This window comes from Phyllobates terribilis, unplaced genomic scaffold (assembly GCF_046119375.1).
Source record: "Phyllobates terribilis strain yellow unplaced genomic scaffold, ASM4611937v1 Scaffold_8__6_contigs__length_399053987, whole genome shotgun sequence".
Classification (NCBI taxonomy): Eukaryota; Metazoa; Chordata; class Amphibia; order Anura; family Dendrobatidae; genus Phyllobates; species Phyllobates terribilis.
In genome coordinates this window covers 348,341,217-348,358,866 of record NW_027362768.1, presented here as the reverse complement: position 1 = coordinate 348,358,866, position 17,650 = coordinate 348,341,217, and the positions used below count along the sequence as shown (strand labels likewise).

The 17,650-nt window shown below is 45.3% G+C and overlaps 14 non-coding genes across 14 annotated transcripts; all 14 read right to left on the bottom strand.

Annotated features, from left to right (window-relative positions):
* Positions 1-308: 308 nt before the first annotated feature.
* On the bottom strand, positions 309-499 carry LOC141159005 (U2 spliceosomal RNA). The gene has a single exon (XR_012249021.1). It is a non-coding gene; the product is annotated as a U2 spliceosomal RNA (small nuclear RNA).
* A 1,123-nt stretch (positions 500-1,622) lies between these two features.
* Positions 1,623-1,813, bottom strand: LOC141159934 (U2 spliceosomal RNA). Its single transcript, XR_012249928.1, has one exon. It is a non-coding gene; the product is annotated as a U2 spliceosomal RNA (small nuclear RNA).
* Positions 1,814-2,932: 1,119 nt separating this feature from the next.
* Positions 2,933-3,123, bottom strand: LOC141159801 (U2 spliceosomal RNA). Its single transcript, XR_012249798.1, has one exon. It is a non-coding gene; the product is annotated as a U2 spliceosomal RNA (small nuclear RNA).
* A 1,120-nt stretch (positions 3,124-4,243) lies between these two features.
* On the bottom strand, positions 4,244-4,434 carry LOC141159004 (U2 spliceosomal RNA). Its single transcript, XR_012249020.1, has one exon. It is a non-coding gene; the product is annotated as a U2 spliceosomal RNA (small nuclear RNA).
* Positions 4,435-5,555: 1,121 nt separating this feature from the next.
* Positions 5,556-5,746, bottom strand: LOC141159591 (U2 spliceosomal RNA). Its single transcript, XR_012249595.1, has one exon. It is a non-coding gene; the product is annotated as a U2 spliceosomal RNA (small nuclear RNA).
* Positions 5,747-6,861: 1,115 nt separating this feature from the next.
* On the bottom strand, positions 6,862-7,052 carry LOC141159003 (U2 spliceosomal RNA). The gene has a single exon (XR_012249019.1). It is a non-coding gene; the product is annotated as a U2 spliceosomal RNA (small nuclear RNA).
* A 1,116-nt stretch (positions 7,053-8,168) lies between these two features.
* Positions 8,169-8,359, bottom strand: LOC141159002 (U2 spliceosomal RNA). The gene has a single exon (XR_012249018.1). It is a non-coding gene; the product is annotated as a U2 spliceosomal RNA (small nuclear RNA).
* Positions 8,360-9,479: 1,120 nt separating this feature from the next.
* On the bottom strand, positions 9,480-9,670 carry LOC141159001 (U2 spliceosomal RNA). The gene has a single exon (XR_012249017.1). It is a non-coding gene; the product is annotated as a U2 spliceosomal RNA (small nuclear RNA).
* A 1,115-nt stretch (positions 9,671-10,785) lies between these two features.
* On the bottom strand, positions 10,786-10,976 carry LOC141159000 (U2 spliceosomal RNA). Its single transcript, XR_012249016.1, has one exon. It is a non-coding gene; the product is annotated as a U2 spliceosomal RNA (small nuclear RNA).
* A 1,117-nt stretch (positions 10,977-12,093) lies between these two features.
* Positions 12,094-12,284, bottom strand: LOC141158999 (U2 spliceosomal RNA). The gene has a single exon (XR_012249015.1). It is a non-coding gene; the product is annotated as a U2 spliceosomal RNA (small nuclear RNA).
* A 1,124-nt stretch (positions 12,285-13,408) lies between these two features.
* On the bottom strand, positions 13,409-13,599 carry LOC141158998 (U2 spliceosomal RNA). The gene has a single exon (XR_012249014.1). It is a non-coding gene; the product is annotated as a U2 spliceosomal RNA (small nuclear RNA).
* A 1,118-nt stretch (positions 13,600-14,717) lies between these two features.
* Positions 14,718-14,908, bottom strand: LOC141159899 (U2 spliceosomal RNA). Its single transcript, XR_012249893.1, has one exon. It is a non-coding gene; the product is annotated as a U2 spliceosomal RNA (small nuclear RNA).
* Positions 14,909-16,029: 1,121 nt separating this feature from the next.
* On the bottom strand, positions 16,030-16,220 carry LOC141158996 (U2 spliceosomal RNA). The gene has a single exon (XR_012249012.1). It is a non-coding gene; the product is annotated as a U2 spliceosomal RNA (small nuclear RNA).
* Positions 16,221-17,339: 1,119 nt separating this feature from the next.
* Positions 17,340-17,530, bottom strand: LOC141158995 (U2 spliceosomal RNA). Its single transcript, XR_012249011.1, has one exon. It is a non-coding gene; the product is annotated as a U2 spliceosomal RNA (small nuclear RNA).
* Between the last annotated feature and the right edge of the window lie 120 nt (positions 17,531-17,650).

Here is a 17,650-nt window from a genome sequence, read left to right as displayed (position 1 = left end):
TCACCACCTGTAGTTATTTAGGTGAAAGCTCCAAAATGCTTGCCTAATATGTCTGTTTATCCAAAAGGAAGTATAGAGGGAGAGCTAGATAGATAGCATTGCATTACATTACATGGCAATGCAATGCACAGTTGCTGAAGTTGAACCAAAATGAGCTTGTCATCTGGCTTCTGCAACTTTTAACATGAAAAATCCAATGAGGAGAAGAAAAGCAAAGCCAAAGAGTCCATCCCAAAATCCGACAAACAAGCCAAATGAACAAAAAGCATTGAATTCAATTCTTTCTGATTTTAGAAACTGCATTAAAGAAGGGGTGCACCGGTCCTGGAGATACTGCAATACCAGGTCAATGCGTGGAGTGGACAGAGCAAGCTCTTTTTCCATCTCCCTGTTCTAAAAATCCATTTAATATATGGTCCCCAGATAGGGGACGTATCAGATATTAAACTGATAAGAACAGATACTACACTTGATCTTAGCCAAAAGGCCGAGAAGCGATAACCAGAATTGGTTTCCGACTACGGTGCCACCCAAGGATTCTGAAAAGTCCATTTGTGGAGATGGCCACCTGGACTCCCGTTAAGAAGACATGCTGTCAACCTCTAGATCCCTCACATGCCTGCACTTTTCGGCTTGCTGCTGCTGCAATCCACGCGTTTTAGATCTGCATAACTCCACCTCTTTTAGCACAGTACCCTCAACCCCCGGCAGTTCCCACCCGCCTCAACACCGTTGGAAGGGAGGAGAACCAATTAAGGCGGGGGGGGGGGGGGGTGGAACGAGCAGCTGTCTACCCTTAGCAGGAGGGTTGCTGATTAATTACCTCTCCTGCTGCTGCTGCTGCTGCTGGCTGTCCAGCAGCAGACTGAAGGTGGCTGCTGCTGTGCGCAGGTATATAAAGGCTCAGAGCCTATTATGACACGCGCAGCCAGCGTTCCATTGCCACATTCCGTCTACTGCAGGCGGGATACCTGGATGGCTGAATGTCACTGAGAAGCTCACAGAGACCGCCATAAGCAACAGTTTAAAAGAATGCCACAGACTAATCAACCAAACTTTTTGGGTTGGTTTCTCTTTTATAGTCTGCAGGCATTAAATGAAAGAAGTCAGTGTTCCAGCAGAGGGAGACAACGTTTCAGAAAAGGCATTGTAGCAAACCAAAAAAGAAATTTTAAGCGCAGCAGAGTAACCAGCTCACATACCTGTTAGCTCAGGTGAGTTTAAAAGGCTGCTGTTGATAACAAGGGCATTTGCTAAATAGATGGTGTGTGTGCAACAATATACTGAAAGGTCAATTATATTGTGCAGCTTATCTCACCACCTGTAGTTATTTAGGTGAAAGCTCCAAAATGCTTGCCTAATATGTCTGTTTATCCAAAAGGAAGTATAGAGGGAGAGCTAGATAGATAGCATTGCATTACATTACATGGCAATGCAATGCACAGTTGCTGAAGTTGAACCAAAATGAGCTTGTCATCTGGCTTCTGCAACTTTTAACATGAAAAATCCAATGAGGAGAAGAAAAGCAAAGCCAAAGAGTCCATCCCAAAATCCGACAAACAAGCCAAATGAACAAAAAGCATTGAATTCAATTCTTTCTGATTTTAGAAACTGCATTAAAGAAGGGGTGCACCGGTCCTGGAGATACTGCAATACCAGGTCAATGCGTGGAGTGGACAGAGCAAGCTCTTTTTCCATTTCCCTGTTCTAAAAATCCATTTAATATATGGTCCCCAGATAGAGGACGTATCAGATATTAAACTGATAAGAACAGATACTACACTTGATCTTAGCCAAAAGGCCGAGAAGCGATAACCAGAATTGGTTTCCGACTACGGTGCCACCCAAGGATTCTGAAAAGTCCATTTGTGGAGATGGCCACCTGGACTCCCGTTAAGAAGACATGCTGTCAACCTCTAGATCCCTCACATGCCTGCACTTTTCGGCTTGCTGCTGCTGCAATCCACGCGTTTTAGATCTGCATAACTCCACCTCTTTTAGCACAGTACCCTCAACCCCCGGCTGTTCCCACCCGCCTCAACACCGTTGGAAGGGAGGAGAACCAATTAAGGCGGGGGCGGGGGGGGTGGAACGAGCAGCTGTCTACCCTTAGCAGGAGGGTTGCTGATTAATTACCTCTCCTGCTGCTGCTGCTGCTGGCTGTCCAGCAGCAGACTGAAGGTGGCTGCTGCTGTGCGCAGGTATATAAAGGCTCAGAGCCTATTATGACACGCGCAGCCAGCGTTCCATTGCCACATTCCGTCTACTGCAGGCGGGATACCTGGATGGCTGAATGTCACTGAGAAGCTCACAGAGACCGCCATAAGCAACAGTTTAAAAGAATGCCACAGACTAATCAACCAAACTTTTTGGGTTGGTTTCTCTTTTATAGTCTGCAGGCATTAAATGAAAGAAGTCAGTGTTCCAGCAGAGGGAGACAACGTTTCAGAAAAGGCATTGTAGCAAACCAAAAAAGAAATTTTAAGCGCAGCAGAGTAACCAGCTCACATACCTGTTAGCTCAGGTGAGTTTAAAAGGCTGCTGTTGATAACAAGGGCATTTGCTAAATAGATGGTGTGTGTGCAACAATATACTGAAAGGTCAATTATATTGTGCAGCTTATCTCACCACCTGTAGTTATTTAGGTGAAAGCTCCAAAATGCTTGCCTAATATGTCTGTTTATCCAAAAGGAAGTATAGAGGGAGAGCTAGATAGATAGCATTGCATTACATTACATGGCAATGCAATGCACAGTTGCTGAAGTTGAACCAAAATGAGCTTGTCATCTGGCTTCTGCAACTTTTAACATGAAAAATCCAATGAGGAGAAGAAAAGCAAAGCCAAAGAGTCCATCCCAAAATCCGACAAACAAGCCAAATGAACAAAAAGCATTGAATTCAATTCTTTCTGATTTTAGAAACTGCATTAAAGAAGGGGTGCACCGGTCCTGGAGATACTGCAATACCACGTCAATGCGTGGAGTGGACAGAGCAAGCTCTTTTTCCATCTCCCTGTTCTAAAAATCCATTTAATATATGGTCCCCAGATAGGGGACGTATCAGATATTAAACTGATAAGAACAGATACTACACTTGATCTTAGCCAAAAGGCCGAGAAGCGATAACCAGAATTGGTTTCCGACTACGGTGCCACCCAAGGATTCTGAAAAGTCCATTTGTGGAGATGGCCACCTGGACTCCCGTTAAGAAGACATGCTGTCAACCTCTAGATCCCTCACATGCCTGCACTTTTCGGCTTGCTGCTGCTGCAATCCACGCGTTTTAGATCTGCATAACTCCACCTCTTTTAGCACAGTACCCTCAACCCCCGGCTGTTCCCACCCGCCTCAACACCGTTGGAAGGGAGGAGAACCAATTAAGGCGGGGGGGGGGTGTGGAACGAGCAGCTGTCTACCCTTAGCAGGAGGGTTGCTGATTAATTACCTCTCCTGCTGCTGCTGCTGCTGCTGGCTGTCCAGCAGCAGACTGAAGGTGGCTGCTGCTGTGCGCAGGTATATAAAGGCTCAGAGCCTATTATGACACGCGCAGCCAGCGTTCCATTGCCACATTCCGTCTACTGCAGGCGGGATACCTGGATGGCTGAATGTCATTGAGAAGCTCACAGAGACCGCCATAAGCAACAGTTTAAAAGAATGCCACAGACTAATCAACCAAACTTTTTGGGTTGGTTTCTCTTTTATAGTCTGCAGGCATTAAATGAAAGAAGTCAGTGTTCCAGCAGAGGGAGACAACGTTTCAGAAAAGGCATTGTAGCAAACCAAAAAAGAAATTTTAAGCGCAGCAGAGTAACCAGCTCACATACCTGTTAGCTCAGGTGAGTTTAAAAGGCTGCTGTTGATAACAAGGGCATTTGCTAAATAGATGGTGTGTGTGCAACAATATACTGAAAGGTCAATTATATTGTGCAGCTTATCTCACCACCTGTAGTTATTTAGGTGAAAGCTCCAAAATGCTTGCCTAATATGTCTGTTTATCCAAAAGGAAGTATAGAGGGAGAGCTAGATAGATAGCATTGCATTACATTACATGGCAATGCAATGCACAGTTGCTGAAGTTGAACCAAAATGAGCTTGTCATCTGGCTTCTGCAACTTTTAACATGAAAAATCCAATGAGGAGAAGAAAAGCAAAGCCAAAGAGTCCATCCCAAAATCCGACAAACAAGCCAAATGAACAAAAAGCATTGAATTCAATTCTTTCTGATTTTAGAAACTGCATTAAAGAAGGGGTGCACCGGTCCTGGAGATACTGCAATACCAGGTCAATGCGTGGAGTGGACAGAGCAAGCTCTTTTTCCATCTCCCTGTTCTAAAAATCCATTTAATATATGGTCCCCAGATAGGGGACGTATCAGATATTAAACTGATAAGAACAGATACTACACTTGATCTTAGCCAAAAGGCCGAGAAGCGATAACCAGAATTGGTTTCCGACTACGGTGCCACCCAAGGATTCTGAAAAGTCCATTTGTGGAGATGGCCACCTGGACTCCCGTTAAGAAGACATGCTGTCAACCTCTAGATCCCTCACATGCCTGCACTTTTCGGCTTGCTGCTGCTGCAATCCACGCGTTTTAGATCTGCATAACTCCACCTCTTTTAGCACAGTACCCTCAACCCCCGGCTGTTCCCACCCGCCTCAACACCGTTGGAAGGGAGGAGAACCAATTAAGGCGGGGGGGGGGGGGTGGAACGAGCAGCTGTCTACCCTTAGCAGGAGGGTTGCTGATTAATTACCTCTCCTGCTGCTGCTGCTGCTGCTGGCTGTCCAGCAGCAGACTGAAGGTGGCTGCTGCTGTGCGCAGGTATATAAAGGCTCAGAGCCTATTATGACACGCGCAGCCAGCGTTCCGTTGCCACATTCCGTCTACTGCAGGCGGGATACCTGGATGGCTGAATGTCACTGAGAAGCTCACAGAGACCGCCATAAGCAACAGTTTAAAAGAATGCCACAGACTAATCAACCAAACTTTTTGGGTTGGTTTCTCTTTTATAGTCTGCAGGCATTAAATGAAAGAAGTCAGTGTTCCAGCAGAGGGAGACAACGTTTCAGAAAAGGCATTGTAGCAAACCAAAAAAGAAATTTTAAGCGCAGCAGAGTAACCAGCTCACATACCTGTTAGCTCAGGTGAGTTTAAAAGGCTGCTGTTGATAACAAGGGCATTTGCTAAATAGATGGTGTGTGTGCAACAATATACTGAAAGGTCAATTATATTGTGCAGCTTATCTCACCACCTGTAGTTATTTAGGTGAAAGCTCCAAAATGCTTGCCTAATATGTCTGTTTATCCAAAAGGAAGTATAGAGGGAGAGCTAGATAGATAGCATTGCATTACATTACATGGCAATGCAATGCACAGTTGCTGAAGTTGAACCAAAATGAGCTTGTCATCTGGCTTCTGCAACTTTTAACATGAAAAATCCAATGAGGAGAAGAAAAGCAAAGCCAAAGAGTCCATCCCAAAATCCGACAAACAAGCCAAATGAACAAAAAGCATTGAATTCAATTCTTTCTGATTTTAGAAACTGCATTAAAGAAGGCGTGCACCGGTCCTGGAGATACTGCAATACCAGGTCAATGCGTGGAGTGGACAGAGCAAGCTCTTTTTCCATCTCCCTGTTCTAAAAATCCATTTAATATATGGTCCCCAGATAGGGGACGTATCAGATATTAAACTGATAAGAACAGATACTACACTTGATCTTAGCCAAAAGGCCGAGAAGCGATAACCAGAATTGGTTTCCGACTACGGTGCCACCCAAGGATTCTGAAAAGTCCATTTGTGGAGATGGCCACCTGGACTCCCGTTAAGAAGACATGCTGTCAACCTCTAGATCCCTCACATGCCTGCACTTTTCGGCTTGCTGCTGCTGCAATCCACGCGTTTTAGATCTGCATAACTCCACCTCTTTTAGCACAGTACCCTCAACCCCCGGCTGTTCCCACCCGCCTCAACACCGTTGGAAGGGAGGAGAACCAATTAAGGCGGGGGGGGGGTGGAACGAGCAGCTGTCTACCCTTAGCAGGAGGGTTGCTGATTAATTACCTCTCCTGCTGCTGCTGCTGCTGGCTGTCCAGCAGCAGACTGAAGGTGGCTGCTGCTGTGCGCAGGTATATAAAGGCTCAGAGCCTATTATGACACGCGCAGCCAGCGTTCCATTGCCACATTCCGTCTACTGCAGGCGGGATACCTGGATGGCTGAATGTCACTGAGAAGCTCACAGAGACCGCCATAAGCAACAGTTTAAAAGAATGCCACAGACTAATCAACCAAACTTTTTGGGTTGGTTTCTCTTTTATAGTCTGCAGGCATTAAATGAAAGAAGTCAGTGTTCCAGCAGAGGGAGACAACGTTTCAGAAAAGGCATTGTAGCAAACCAAAAAAGAAATTTTAAGCGCAGCAGAGTAACCAGCTCACATACCTGTTAGCTCAGGTGAGTTTAAAAGGCTGCTGTTGATAACAAGGGCATTTGCTAAATAGATGGTGTGTGTGCAACAATATACTGAAAGGTCAATTATATTGTGCAGCTTATCTCACCACCTGTAGTTATTTAGGTGAAAGCTCCAAAATGCTTGCCTAATATGTCTGTTTATCCAAAAGGAAGTATAGAGGGAGAGCTAGATAGATAGCATTGCATTACATTACATGGCAATGCAATGCACAGTTGCTGAAGTTGAACCAAAATGAGCTTGTCATCTGGCTTCTGCAACTTTTAACATGAAAAATCCAATGAGGAGAAGAAAAGCAAAGCCAAAGAGTCCATCCCAAAATCCGACAAACAAGCCAAATGAACAAAAAGCATTGAATTCAATTCTTTCTGATTTTAGAAACTGCATTAAAGAAGGGGTGCACCGGTCCTGGAGATACTGCAATACCAGGTCAATGCGTGGAGTGGACAGAGCAAGCTCTTTTTCCATCTCCCTGTTCTAAAAATCCATTTAATATATGGTCCCCAGATAGGGGACGTATCAGATATTAAACTGATAAGAACAGATACTACACTTGATCTTAGCCAAAAGGCCGAGAAGCGATAACCAGAATTGGTTTCCGACTACGGTGCCACCCAAGGATTCTGAAAAGTCCATTTGTGGAGATGGCCACCTGGACTCCCGTTAAGAAGACATGCTGTCAACCTCTAGATCCCTCACATGCCTGCACTTTTCGGCTTGCTGCTGCTGCAATCCACGCGTTTTAGATCTGCATAACTCCACCTCTTTTAGCACAGTACCCTCAACCCCCGGCTGTTCCCACCCGCCTCAACACCGTTGGAAGGGAGGAGAACCAATTAAGGCGGGGGGGGGGGTGGAACGAGCAGCTGTCTACCCTTAGCAGGAGGGTTGCTGATTAATTACCTCTCCTGCTGCTGCTGCTGCTGGCTGTCCAGCAGCAGACTGAAGGTGGCTGCTGCTGTGCGCAGGTATATAAAGGCTCAGAGCCTATTATGACACGCGCAGCCAGCGTTCCATTGCCACATTCCGTCTACTGCAGGCGGGATACCTGGATGGCTGAATGTCACTGAGAAGCTCACAGAGACCGCCATAAGCAACAGTTTAAAAGAATGCCACAGACTAATCAACCAAACTTTTTGGGTTGGTTTCTCTTTTATAGTCTGCAGGCATTAAATGAAAGAAGTCAGTGTTCCAGCAGAGGGAGACAACGTTTCAGAAAAGGCATTGTAGCAAACCAAAAAAGAAATTTTAAGCGCAGCAGAGTAACCAGCTCACATACCTGTTAGCTCAGGTGAGTTTAAAAGGCTGCTGTTGATAACAAGGGCATTTGCTAAATAGATGGTGTGTGTGCAACAATATACTGAAAGGTCAATTATATTGTGCAGCTTATCTCACCACCTGTAGTTATTTAGGTGAAAGCTCCAAAATGCTTGCCTAATATGTCTGTTTATCCAAAAGGAAGTATAGAGGGAGAGCTAGATAGATAGCATTGCATTACATTACATGGCAATGCAATGCACAGTTGCTGAAGTTGAACCAAAATGAGCTTGTCATCTGGCTTCTGCAACTTTTAACATGAAAAATCCAATGAGGAGAAGAAAAGCAAAGCCAAAGAGTCCATCCCAAAATCCGACAAACAAGCCAAATGAACAAAAAGCATTGAATTCAATTCTTTCTGATTTTAGAAACTGCATTAAAGAAGGGGTGCACCGGTCCTGGAGATACTGCAATACCAGGTCAATGCGTGGAGTGGACAGAGCAAGCTCTTTTTCCATCTCCCTGTTCTAAAAATCCATTTAATATATGGTCCCCAGATAGGGGACGTATCAGATATTAAACTGATAAGAACAGATACTACACTTGATCTTAGCCAAAAGGCCGAGAAGCGATAACCAGAATTGGTTTCCGACTACGGTGCCACCCAAGGATTCTGAAAAGTCCATTTGTGGAGATGGCCACCTGGACTCCCGTTAAGAAGACATGCTGTCAACCTCTAGATCCCTCACATGCCTGCACTTTTCGGCTTGCTGCTGCTGCAATCCACGCGTTTTAGATCTGCATAACTCCACCTCTTTTAGCACAGTACCCTCAACCCCCGGCTGTTCCCACCCGCCTCAACACCGTTGGAAGGGAGGAGAACCAATTAAGGCGGGGGGGGGGGGTGGAACGAGCAGCTGTCTACCCTTAGCAGGAGGGTTGCTGATTAATTACCTCTCCTGCTGCTGCTGCTGCTGCTGGCTGTCCAGCAGCAGACTGAAGGTGGCTGCTGCTGTGCGCAGGTATATAAAGGCTCAGAGCCTATTATGACACGCGCAGCCAGCGTTCCATTGCCACATTCCGTCTACTGCAGGCGGGATACCTGGATGGCTGAATGTCACTGAGAAGCTCACAGAGACCGCCATAAGCAACAGTTTAAAAGAATGCCACAGACTAATCAACCAAACTTTTTGGGTTGGTTTCTCTTTTATAGTCTGCAGGCATTAAATGAAAGAAGTCAGTGTTCCAGCAGAGGGAGACAACGTTTCAGAAAAGGCATTGTAGCAAACCAAAAAAGAAATTTTAAGCGCAGCAGAGTAACCAGCTCACATACCTGTTAGCTCAGGTGAGTTTAAAAGGCTGCTGTTGATAACAAGGGCATTTGCTAAATAGATGGTGTGTGTGCAACAATATACTGAAAGGTCAATTATATTGTGCAGCTTATCTCACCACCTGTAGTTATTTAGGTGAAAGCTCCAAAATGCTTGCCTAATATGTCTGTTTATCCAAAAGGAAGTATAGAGGGAGAGCTAGATAGATAGCATTGCATTACATTACATGGCAATGCAATGCACAGTTGCTGAAGTTGAACCAAAATGAGCTTGTCATCTGGCTTCTGCAACTTTTAACATGAAAAATCCAATGAGGAGAAGAAAAGCAAAGCCAAAGAGTCCATCCCAAAATCCGACAAACAAGCCAAATGAACAAAAAGCATTGAATTCAATTCTTTCTGATTTTAGAAACTGCATTAAAGAAGGGGTGCACCGGTCCTGGAGATACTGCAATACCAGGTCAATGCGTGGAGTGGACAGAGCAAGCTCTTTTTCCATCTCCCTGTTCTAAAAATCCATTTAATATATGGTCCCCAGATAGGGGACGTATCAGATATTAAACTGATAAGAACAGATACTACACTTGATCTTAGCCAAAAGGCCGAGAAGCGATAACCAGAATTGGTTTCCGACTACGGTGCCACCCAAGGATTCTGAAAAGTCCATTTGTGGAGATGGCCACCTGGACTCCCGTTAAGAAGACATGCTGTCAACCTCTAGATCCCTCACATGCCTGCACTTTTCGGCTTGCTGCTGCTGCAATCCACGCGTTTTAGATCTGCATAACTCCACCTCTTTTAGCACAGTACCCTCAACCCCCGGCTGTTCCCACCCGCCTCAACACCGTTGGAAGGGAGGAGAACCAATTAAGGCGGGGGGGGGGCGGTGGAACGAGCAGCTGTCTACCCTTAGCAGGAGGGTTGCTGATTAATTACCTCTCCTGCTGCTGCTGCTGGCTGTCCAGCAGCAGACTGAAGGTGGCTGCTGCTGTGCGCAGGTATATAAAGGCTCAGAGCCTATTATGACACGCGCAGCCAGCGTTCCATTGCCACATTCCGTCTACTGCAGGCGGGATACCTGGATGGCTGAATGTCACTGAGAAGCTCACAGAGACCGCCATAAGCAACAGTTTAAAAGAATGCCACAGACTAATCAACCAAACTTTTTGGGTTGGTTTCTCTTTTATAGTCTGCAGGCATTAAATGAAAGAAGTCAGTGTTCCAGCAGAGGGAGACAACGTTTCAGAAAAGGCATTGTAGCAAACCAAAAAAGAAATTTTAAGCGCAGCAGAGTAACCAGCTCACATACCTGTTAGCTCAGGTGAGTTTAAAAGGCTGCTGTTGATAACAAGGGCATTTGCTAAATAGATGGTGTGTGTGCAACAATATACTGAAAGGTCAATTATATTGTGCAGCTTATCTCACCACCTGTAGTTATTTAGGTGAAAGCTCCAAAATGCTTGCCTAATATGTCTGTTTATCCAAAAGGAAGTATAGAGGGAGAGCTAGATAGATAGCATTGCATTACATTACATGGCAATGCAATGCACAGTTGCTGAAGTTGAACCAAAATGAGCTTGTCATCTGGCTTCTGCAACTTTTAACATGAAAAATCCAATGAGGAGAAGAAAAGCAAAGCCAAAGAGTCCATCCCAAAATCCGACAAACAAGCCAAATGAACAAAAAGCATTGAATTCAATTCTTTCTGATTTTAGAAACTGCATTAAAGAAGGGGTGCACCGGTCCTGGAGATACTGCAATACCAGGTCAATGCGTGGAGTGGACAGAGCAAGCTCTTTTTCCATCTCCCTGTTCTAAAAATCCATTTAATATATGGTCCCCAGATAGGGGACGTATCAGATATTAAACTGATAAGAACAGATACTACACTTGATCTTAGCCAAAAGGCCGAGAAGCGATAACCAGAATTGGTTTCCGACTACGGTGCCACCCAAGGATTCTGAAAAGTCCATTTGTGGAGATGGCCACCTGGACTCCCGTTAAGAAGACATGCTGTCAACCTCTAGATCCCTCACATGCCTGCACTTTTCGGCTTGCTGCTGCTGCAATCCACGCGTTTTAGATCTGCATAACTCCACCTCTTTTAGCACAGTACCCTCAACCCCCGGCTGTTCCCACCCGCCTCAACACCGTTGGAAGGGAGGAGAACCAATTAAGGCCGGGGGGGGGGGTGGAACGAGCAGCTGTCTACCCTTAGCAGGAGGGTTGCTGATTAATTACCTCTCCTGCTGCTGCTGCTGCTGGCTGTCCAGCAGCAGACTGAAGGTGGCTGCTGCTGTGCGCAGGTATATAAAGGCTCAGAGCCTATTATGACACGTGCAGCCAGCGTTCCATTGCCACATTCCGTCTACTGCAGGCGGGATACCTGGATGGCTGAATGTCACTGAGAAGCTCACAGAGACCGCCATAAGCAACAGTTTAAAAGAATGCCACAGACTAATCAACCAAACTTTTTGGGTTGGTTTCTCTTTTATAGTCTGCAGGCATTAAATGAAAGAAGTCAGTGTTCCAGCAGAGGGAGACAACGTTTCAGAAAAGGCATTGTAGCAAACCAAAAAAGAAATTTTAAGCGCAGCAGAGTAACCAGCTCACATACCTGTTAGCTCAGGTGAGTTTAAAAGGCTGCTGTTGATAACAAGGGCATTTGCTAAATAGATGGTGTGTGTGCAACAATATACTGAAAGGTCAATTATATTGTGCAGCTTATCTCACCACCTGTAGTTATTTAGGTGAAAGCTCCAAAATGCTTGCCTAATATGTCTGTTTATCCAAAAGGAAGTATAGAGGGAGAGCTAGATAGATAGCATTGCATTACATTACATGGCAATGCAATGCACAGTTGCTGAAGTTGAACCAAAATGAGCTTGTCATCTGGCTTCTGCAACTTTTAACATGAAAAATCCAATGAGGAGAAGAAAAGCAAAGCCAAAGAGTCCATCCCAAAATCCGACAAACAAGCCAAATGAACAAAAAGCATTGAATTCAATTCTTTCTGATTTTAGAAACTGCATTAAAGAAGGGGTGCACCGGTCCTGGAGATACTGCAATACCAGGTCAATGCGTGGAGTGGACAGAGCAAGCTCTTTTTCCATCTCCCTGTTCTAAAAATCCATTTAATATATGGTCCCCAGATAGGGGACGTATCAGATATTAAACTGATAAGAACAGATACTACACTTGATCTTAGCCAAAAGGCCGAGAAGCGATAACCAGAATTGGTTTCCGACTACGGTGCCACCCAAGGATTCTGAAAAGTCCATTTGTGGAGATGGCCACCTGGACTCCCGTTAAGAAGACATGCTGTCAACCTCTAGATCCCTCACATGCCTGCACTTTTCGGCTTGCTGCTGCTGCAATCCACGCGTTTTAGATCTGCATAACTCCACCTCTTTTAGCACAGTACCCTCAACCCCCGGCTGTTCCCACCCGCCTCAACACCGTTGGAAGGGAGGAGAACCAATTAAGGCCGGGGGGGGGGGGTGGAACGAGCAGCTGTCTACCCTTAGCAGGAGGGTTGCTGATTAATTACCTCTCCTGCTGCTGCTGCTGCTGCTGCTGGCTGTCCAGCAGCAGACTGAAGGTGGCTGCTGCTGTGCGCAGGTATATAAAGGCTCAGAGCCTATTATGACACGCGCAGCCAGCGTTCCGTTGCCACATTCCGTCTACTGCAGGCGGGATACCTGGATGGCTGAATGTCACTGAGAAGCTCACAGAGACCGCCATAAGCAACAGTTTAAAAGAATGCCACAGACTAATCAACCAAACTTTTTGGGTTGGTTTCTCTTTTATAGTCTGCAGGCATTAAATGAAAGAAGTCAGTGTTCCAGCAGAGGGAGACAACGTTTCAGAAAAGGCATTGTAGCAAACCAAAAAAGAAATTTTAAGTGCAGCAGAGTAACCAGCTCACATACCTGTTAGCTCAGGTGAGTTTAAAAGGCTGCTGTTGATAACAAGGGCATTTGCTAAATAGATGGTGTGTGTGCAACAATATACTGAAAGGTCAATTATATTGTGCAGCTTATCTCACCACCTGTAGTTATTTAGGTGAAAGCTCCAAAATGCTTGCCTAATATGTCTGTTTATCCAAAAGGAAGTATAGAGGGAGAGCTAGATAGATAGCATTGCATTACATTACATGGCAATGCAATGCACAGTTGCTGAAGTTGAACCAAAATGAGCTTGTCATCTGGCTTCTGCAACTTTTAACATGAAAAATCCAATGAGGAGAAGAAAAGCAAAGCCAAAGAGTCCATCCCAAAATCCGACAAACAAGCCAAATGAACAAAAAGCATTGAATTCAATTCTTTCTGATTTTAGAAACTGCATTAAAGAAGGGGTGCACCGGTCCTGGAGATACTGCAATACCAGGTCAATGCGTGGAGTGGACAGAGCAAGCTCTTTTTCCATCTCCCTGTTCTAAAAATCCATTTAATATATGGTCCCCAGATAGGGGACGTATCAGATATTAAACTGATAAGAACAGATACTACACTTGATCTTAGCCAAAAGGCCGAGAAGCGATAACCAGAATTGGTTTCCGACTACGGTGCCACCCAAGGATTCTGAAAAGTCCATTTGTGGAGATGGCCACCTGGACTCCCGTTAAGAAGACATGCTGTCAACCTCTAGATCCCTCACATGCCTGCACTTTTCGGCTTGCTGCTGCTGCAATCCACGCGTTTTAGATCTGCATAACTCCACCTCTTTTAGCACAGTACCCTCAACCCCCGGCTGTTCCCACCCGCCTCAACGCCGTTGGAAGGGAGGAGAACCAATTAAGGCGGGGGGGGGGTGGAACGAGCAGCTGTCTACCCTTAGCAGGAGGGTTGCTGATTAATTACCTCTCCTGCTGCTGCTGCTGCTGCTGGCTGTCCAGCAGCAGACTGAAGGTGGCTGCTGCTGTGCGCAGGTATATAAAGGCTCAGAGCCTATTATGACACGCGCAGCCAGCGTTCCATTGCCACATTCCGTCTACTGCAGGCGGGATACCTGGATGGCTGAATGTCACTGAGAAGCTCACAGAGACCGCCATAAGCAACAGTTTAAAAGAATGCCACAGACTAATCAACCAAACTTTTTGGGTTGGTTTCTCTTTTATAGTCTGCAGGCATTAAATGAAAGAAGTCAGTGTTCCAGCAGAGGGAGACAACGTTTCAGAAAAGGCATTGTAGCAAACCAAAAAAGAAATTTTAAGCGCAGCAGAGTAACCAGCTCACATACCTGTTAGCTCAGGTGAGTTTAAAAGGCTGCTGTTGATAACAAGGGCATTTGCTAAATAGATGGTGTGTGTGCAACAATATACTGAAAGGTCAATTATATTGTGCAGCTTATCTCACCACCTGTAGTTATTTAGGTGAAAGCTCCAAAATGCTTGCCTAATATGTCTGTTTATCCAAAAGGAAGTATAGAGGGAGAGCTAGATAGATAGCATTGCATTACATTACATGGCAATGCAATGCACAGTTGCTGAAGTTGAACCAAAATGATCTTGTCATCTGGCTTCTGCAACTTTTAACATGAAAAATCCAATGAGGAGAAGAAAAGCAAAGCCAAAGAGTCCATCCCAAAATCCGACAAACAAGCCAAATGAACAAAAAGCATTGAATTCAATTCTTTCTGATTTTAGAAACTGCATTAAAGAAGGGGTGCACCGGTCCTGGAGATACTGCAATACTAGGTCAATGCGTGGAGTGGACAGAGCAAGCTCTTTTTCCATCTCCCTGTTCTAAAAATCCATTTAATATATGGTCCCCAGATAGGGGACGTATCAGATATTAAACTGATAAGAACAGATACTACACTTGATCTTAGCCAAAAGGCCGAGAAGCGATAACCAGAATTGGTTTCCGACTACGGTGCCACCCAAGGATTCTGAAAAGTCCATTTGTGGAGATGGCCACCTGGACTCCCGTTAAGAAGACATGCTGTCAACCTCTAGATCCCTCACATGCCTGCACTTTTCGGCTTGCTGCTGCTGCAATCCACGCGTTTTAGATCTGCATAACTCCACCTCTTTTAGCACAGTACCCTCAACCCCCGGCTGTTCCCACCTGCCTCAACACCGTTGGAAGGGAGGAGAACCAATTAAGGCGGGGGGGGGGTGGAACGAGCAGCTGTCTACCCTTAGCAGGAGGGTTGCTGATTAATTACCTCTCCTGCTGCTGCTGCTGCTGCTGCTGGCTGTCCAGCAGCAGACTGAAGGTGGCTGCTGCTGTGCGCAGGTATATAAAGGCTCAGAGCCTATTATGACACGCGCAGCCAGCGTTCCATTGCCACATTCCGTCTACTGCAGGCGGGATACCTGGATGGCTGAATGTCACTGAGAAGCTCACAGAGACCGCCATAAGCAACAGTTTAAAAGAATGCCACAGACTAATCAACCAAACTTTTTGGGTTGGTTTCTCTTTTATAGTCTGCAGGCATTAAATGAAAGAAGTCAGTGTTCCAGCAGAGGGAGACAACGTTTCAGAAAAGGCATTGTAGCAAACCAAAAAAGAAATTTTAAGCGCAGCAGAGTAACCAGCTCACATACCTGTTAGCTCAGGTGAGTTTAAAAGGCTGCTGTTGATAACAAGGGCATTTGCTAAATAGATGGTGTGTGTGCAACAATATACTGAAAGGTCAATTATATTGTGCAGCTTATCTCACCACCTGTAGTTATTTAGGTGAAAGCTCCAAAATGCTTGCCTAATATGTCTGTTTATCCAAAAGGAAGTATAGAGGGAGAGCTAGATAGATAGCATTGCATTACATTACATGGCAATGCAATGCACAGTTGCTGAAGTTGAACCAAAATGAGCTTGTCATCTGGCTTCTGCAACTTTTAACATGAAAAATCCAATGAGGAGAAGAAAAGCAAAGCCAAAGAGTCCATCCCAAAATCCGACAAACAAGCCAAATGAACAAAAAGCAATGAATTCAATTCTTTCTGATTTTAGAAACTGCATTAAAGAAGGGGTGCACCGGTCCTGGAGATACTGCAATACCAGGTCAATGCGTGGAGTGGACAGAGCAAGCTCTTTTTCCATCTCCCTGTTCTAAAAATCCATTTAATATATGGTCCCCAGATAGGGGACGTATCAGATATTAAACTGATAAGAACAGATACTACACTTGATCTTAGCCAAAAGGCCGAGAAGCGATAACCAGAATTGGTTTCCGACTACGGTGCCACCCAAGGATTCTGAAAAGTCCATTTGTGGAGATGGCCACCTGGACTCCCGTTAAGAAGACATGCTGTCAACCTCTAGATCCCTCACATGCCTGCACTTTTCGGCTTGCTGCTGCTGCAATCCACGCGTTTTAGATCTGCATAACTCCACCTCTTTTAGAACAGTACCCTCAACCCCCGGCTGTTCCCACCCGCCTCAACACCGTTGGAAGGGAGGAGAACCAATTAAGGCGGGGGGGGGGGTGGAACGAGCAGCTGTCTACCCTTAGCAGGAGGGTTGCTGATTAATTACCTCTCCTGCTGCTGCTGCTGCTGCTGGCTGTCCAGCAGCAGACTGAAGGTGGCTGCTGCTGTGCGCAGGTATATAAAGGCTCAGAGCCTATTATGACACGCGCAGCCAGCGTTCCATTGCCACATTCCGTCTACTGCAGGCGGGATACCTGGATGGCTGAATGTCACTGAGAAGCTCACAGAGACCGCCATAAGCAACAGTTTAAAAGAATGCCACAGACTAATCAACCAAACTTTTTGGGTTGGTTTCTCTTTTATAGTCTGCAGGCATTAAATGAAAGAAGTCAGTGTTCCAGCAGAGGGAGACAACGTTTCAGAAAAGGCATTGTAGCAAACCAAAAAAGAAATTTTAAGCGCAGCAGAGTAACCAGCTCACATACCTGTTAGCTCAGGTGAGTTTAAAAGGCTGCTGTTGATAACAAGGGCATTTGCTAAATAGATGGTGTGTGTGCAACAATATACTGAAAGGTCAATTATATTGTGCAGCTTATCTCACCACCTGTAGTTATTTAGGTGAAAGCTCCAAAATGCTTGCCTAATATGTCTGTTTATCCAAAAGGAAGTATAGAGGGAGAGCTAGATAGATAGCATTGCATTACATTACATGGCAATGCAATGCACAGTTGCTGAAGTTGAACCAAAATGAGCTTGTCATCTGGCTTCTGCAACTTTTAACATGAAAAATCCAATGAGGAGAAGAAAAGCAAAGCCAAAGAGTCCATCCCAAAATCCGACAAACAAGCCAAATGAACAAAAAGCATTGAATTCAATTCTTTCTGATTTTAGAAACTGCATTAAAGAAGGGGTGCACCGGTCCTGGAGATACTGCAATACCAGGTCAATGCGTGGAGTGGACAGAGCAAGCTCTTTTTCCATCTCCCTGTTCTAAAAATCCATTTAATATATGGTCCCCAGATAGGGGACGTATCAGATATTAAACTGATAAGAACAGATACTACACTTGATCTTAGCCAAAAGGCCGAGAAGCGATAACCAGAATTGGTTTCCGACTACGGTGCCACCCAAGGATTCTGAAAAGTCCATTTGTGGAGATGGCCACCTGGACTCCCGTTAAGAAGACATGCTGTCAACCTCTAGATCCCTCACATGC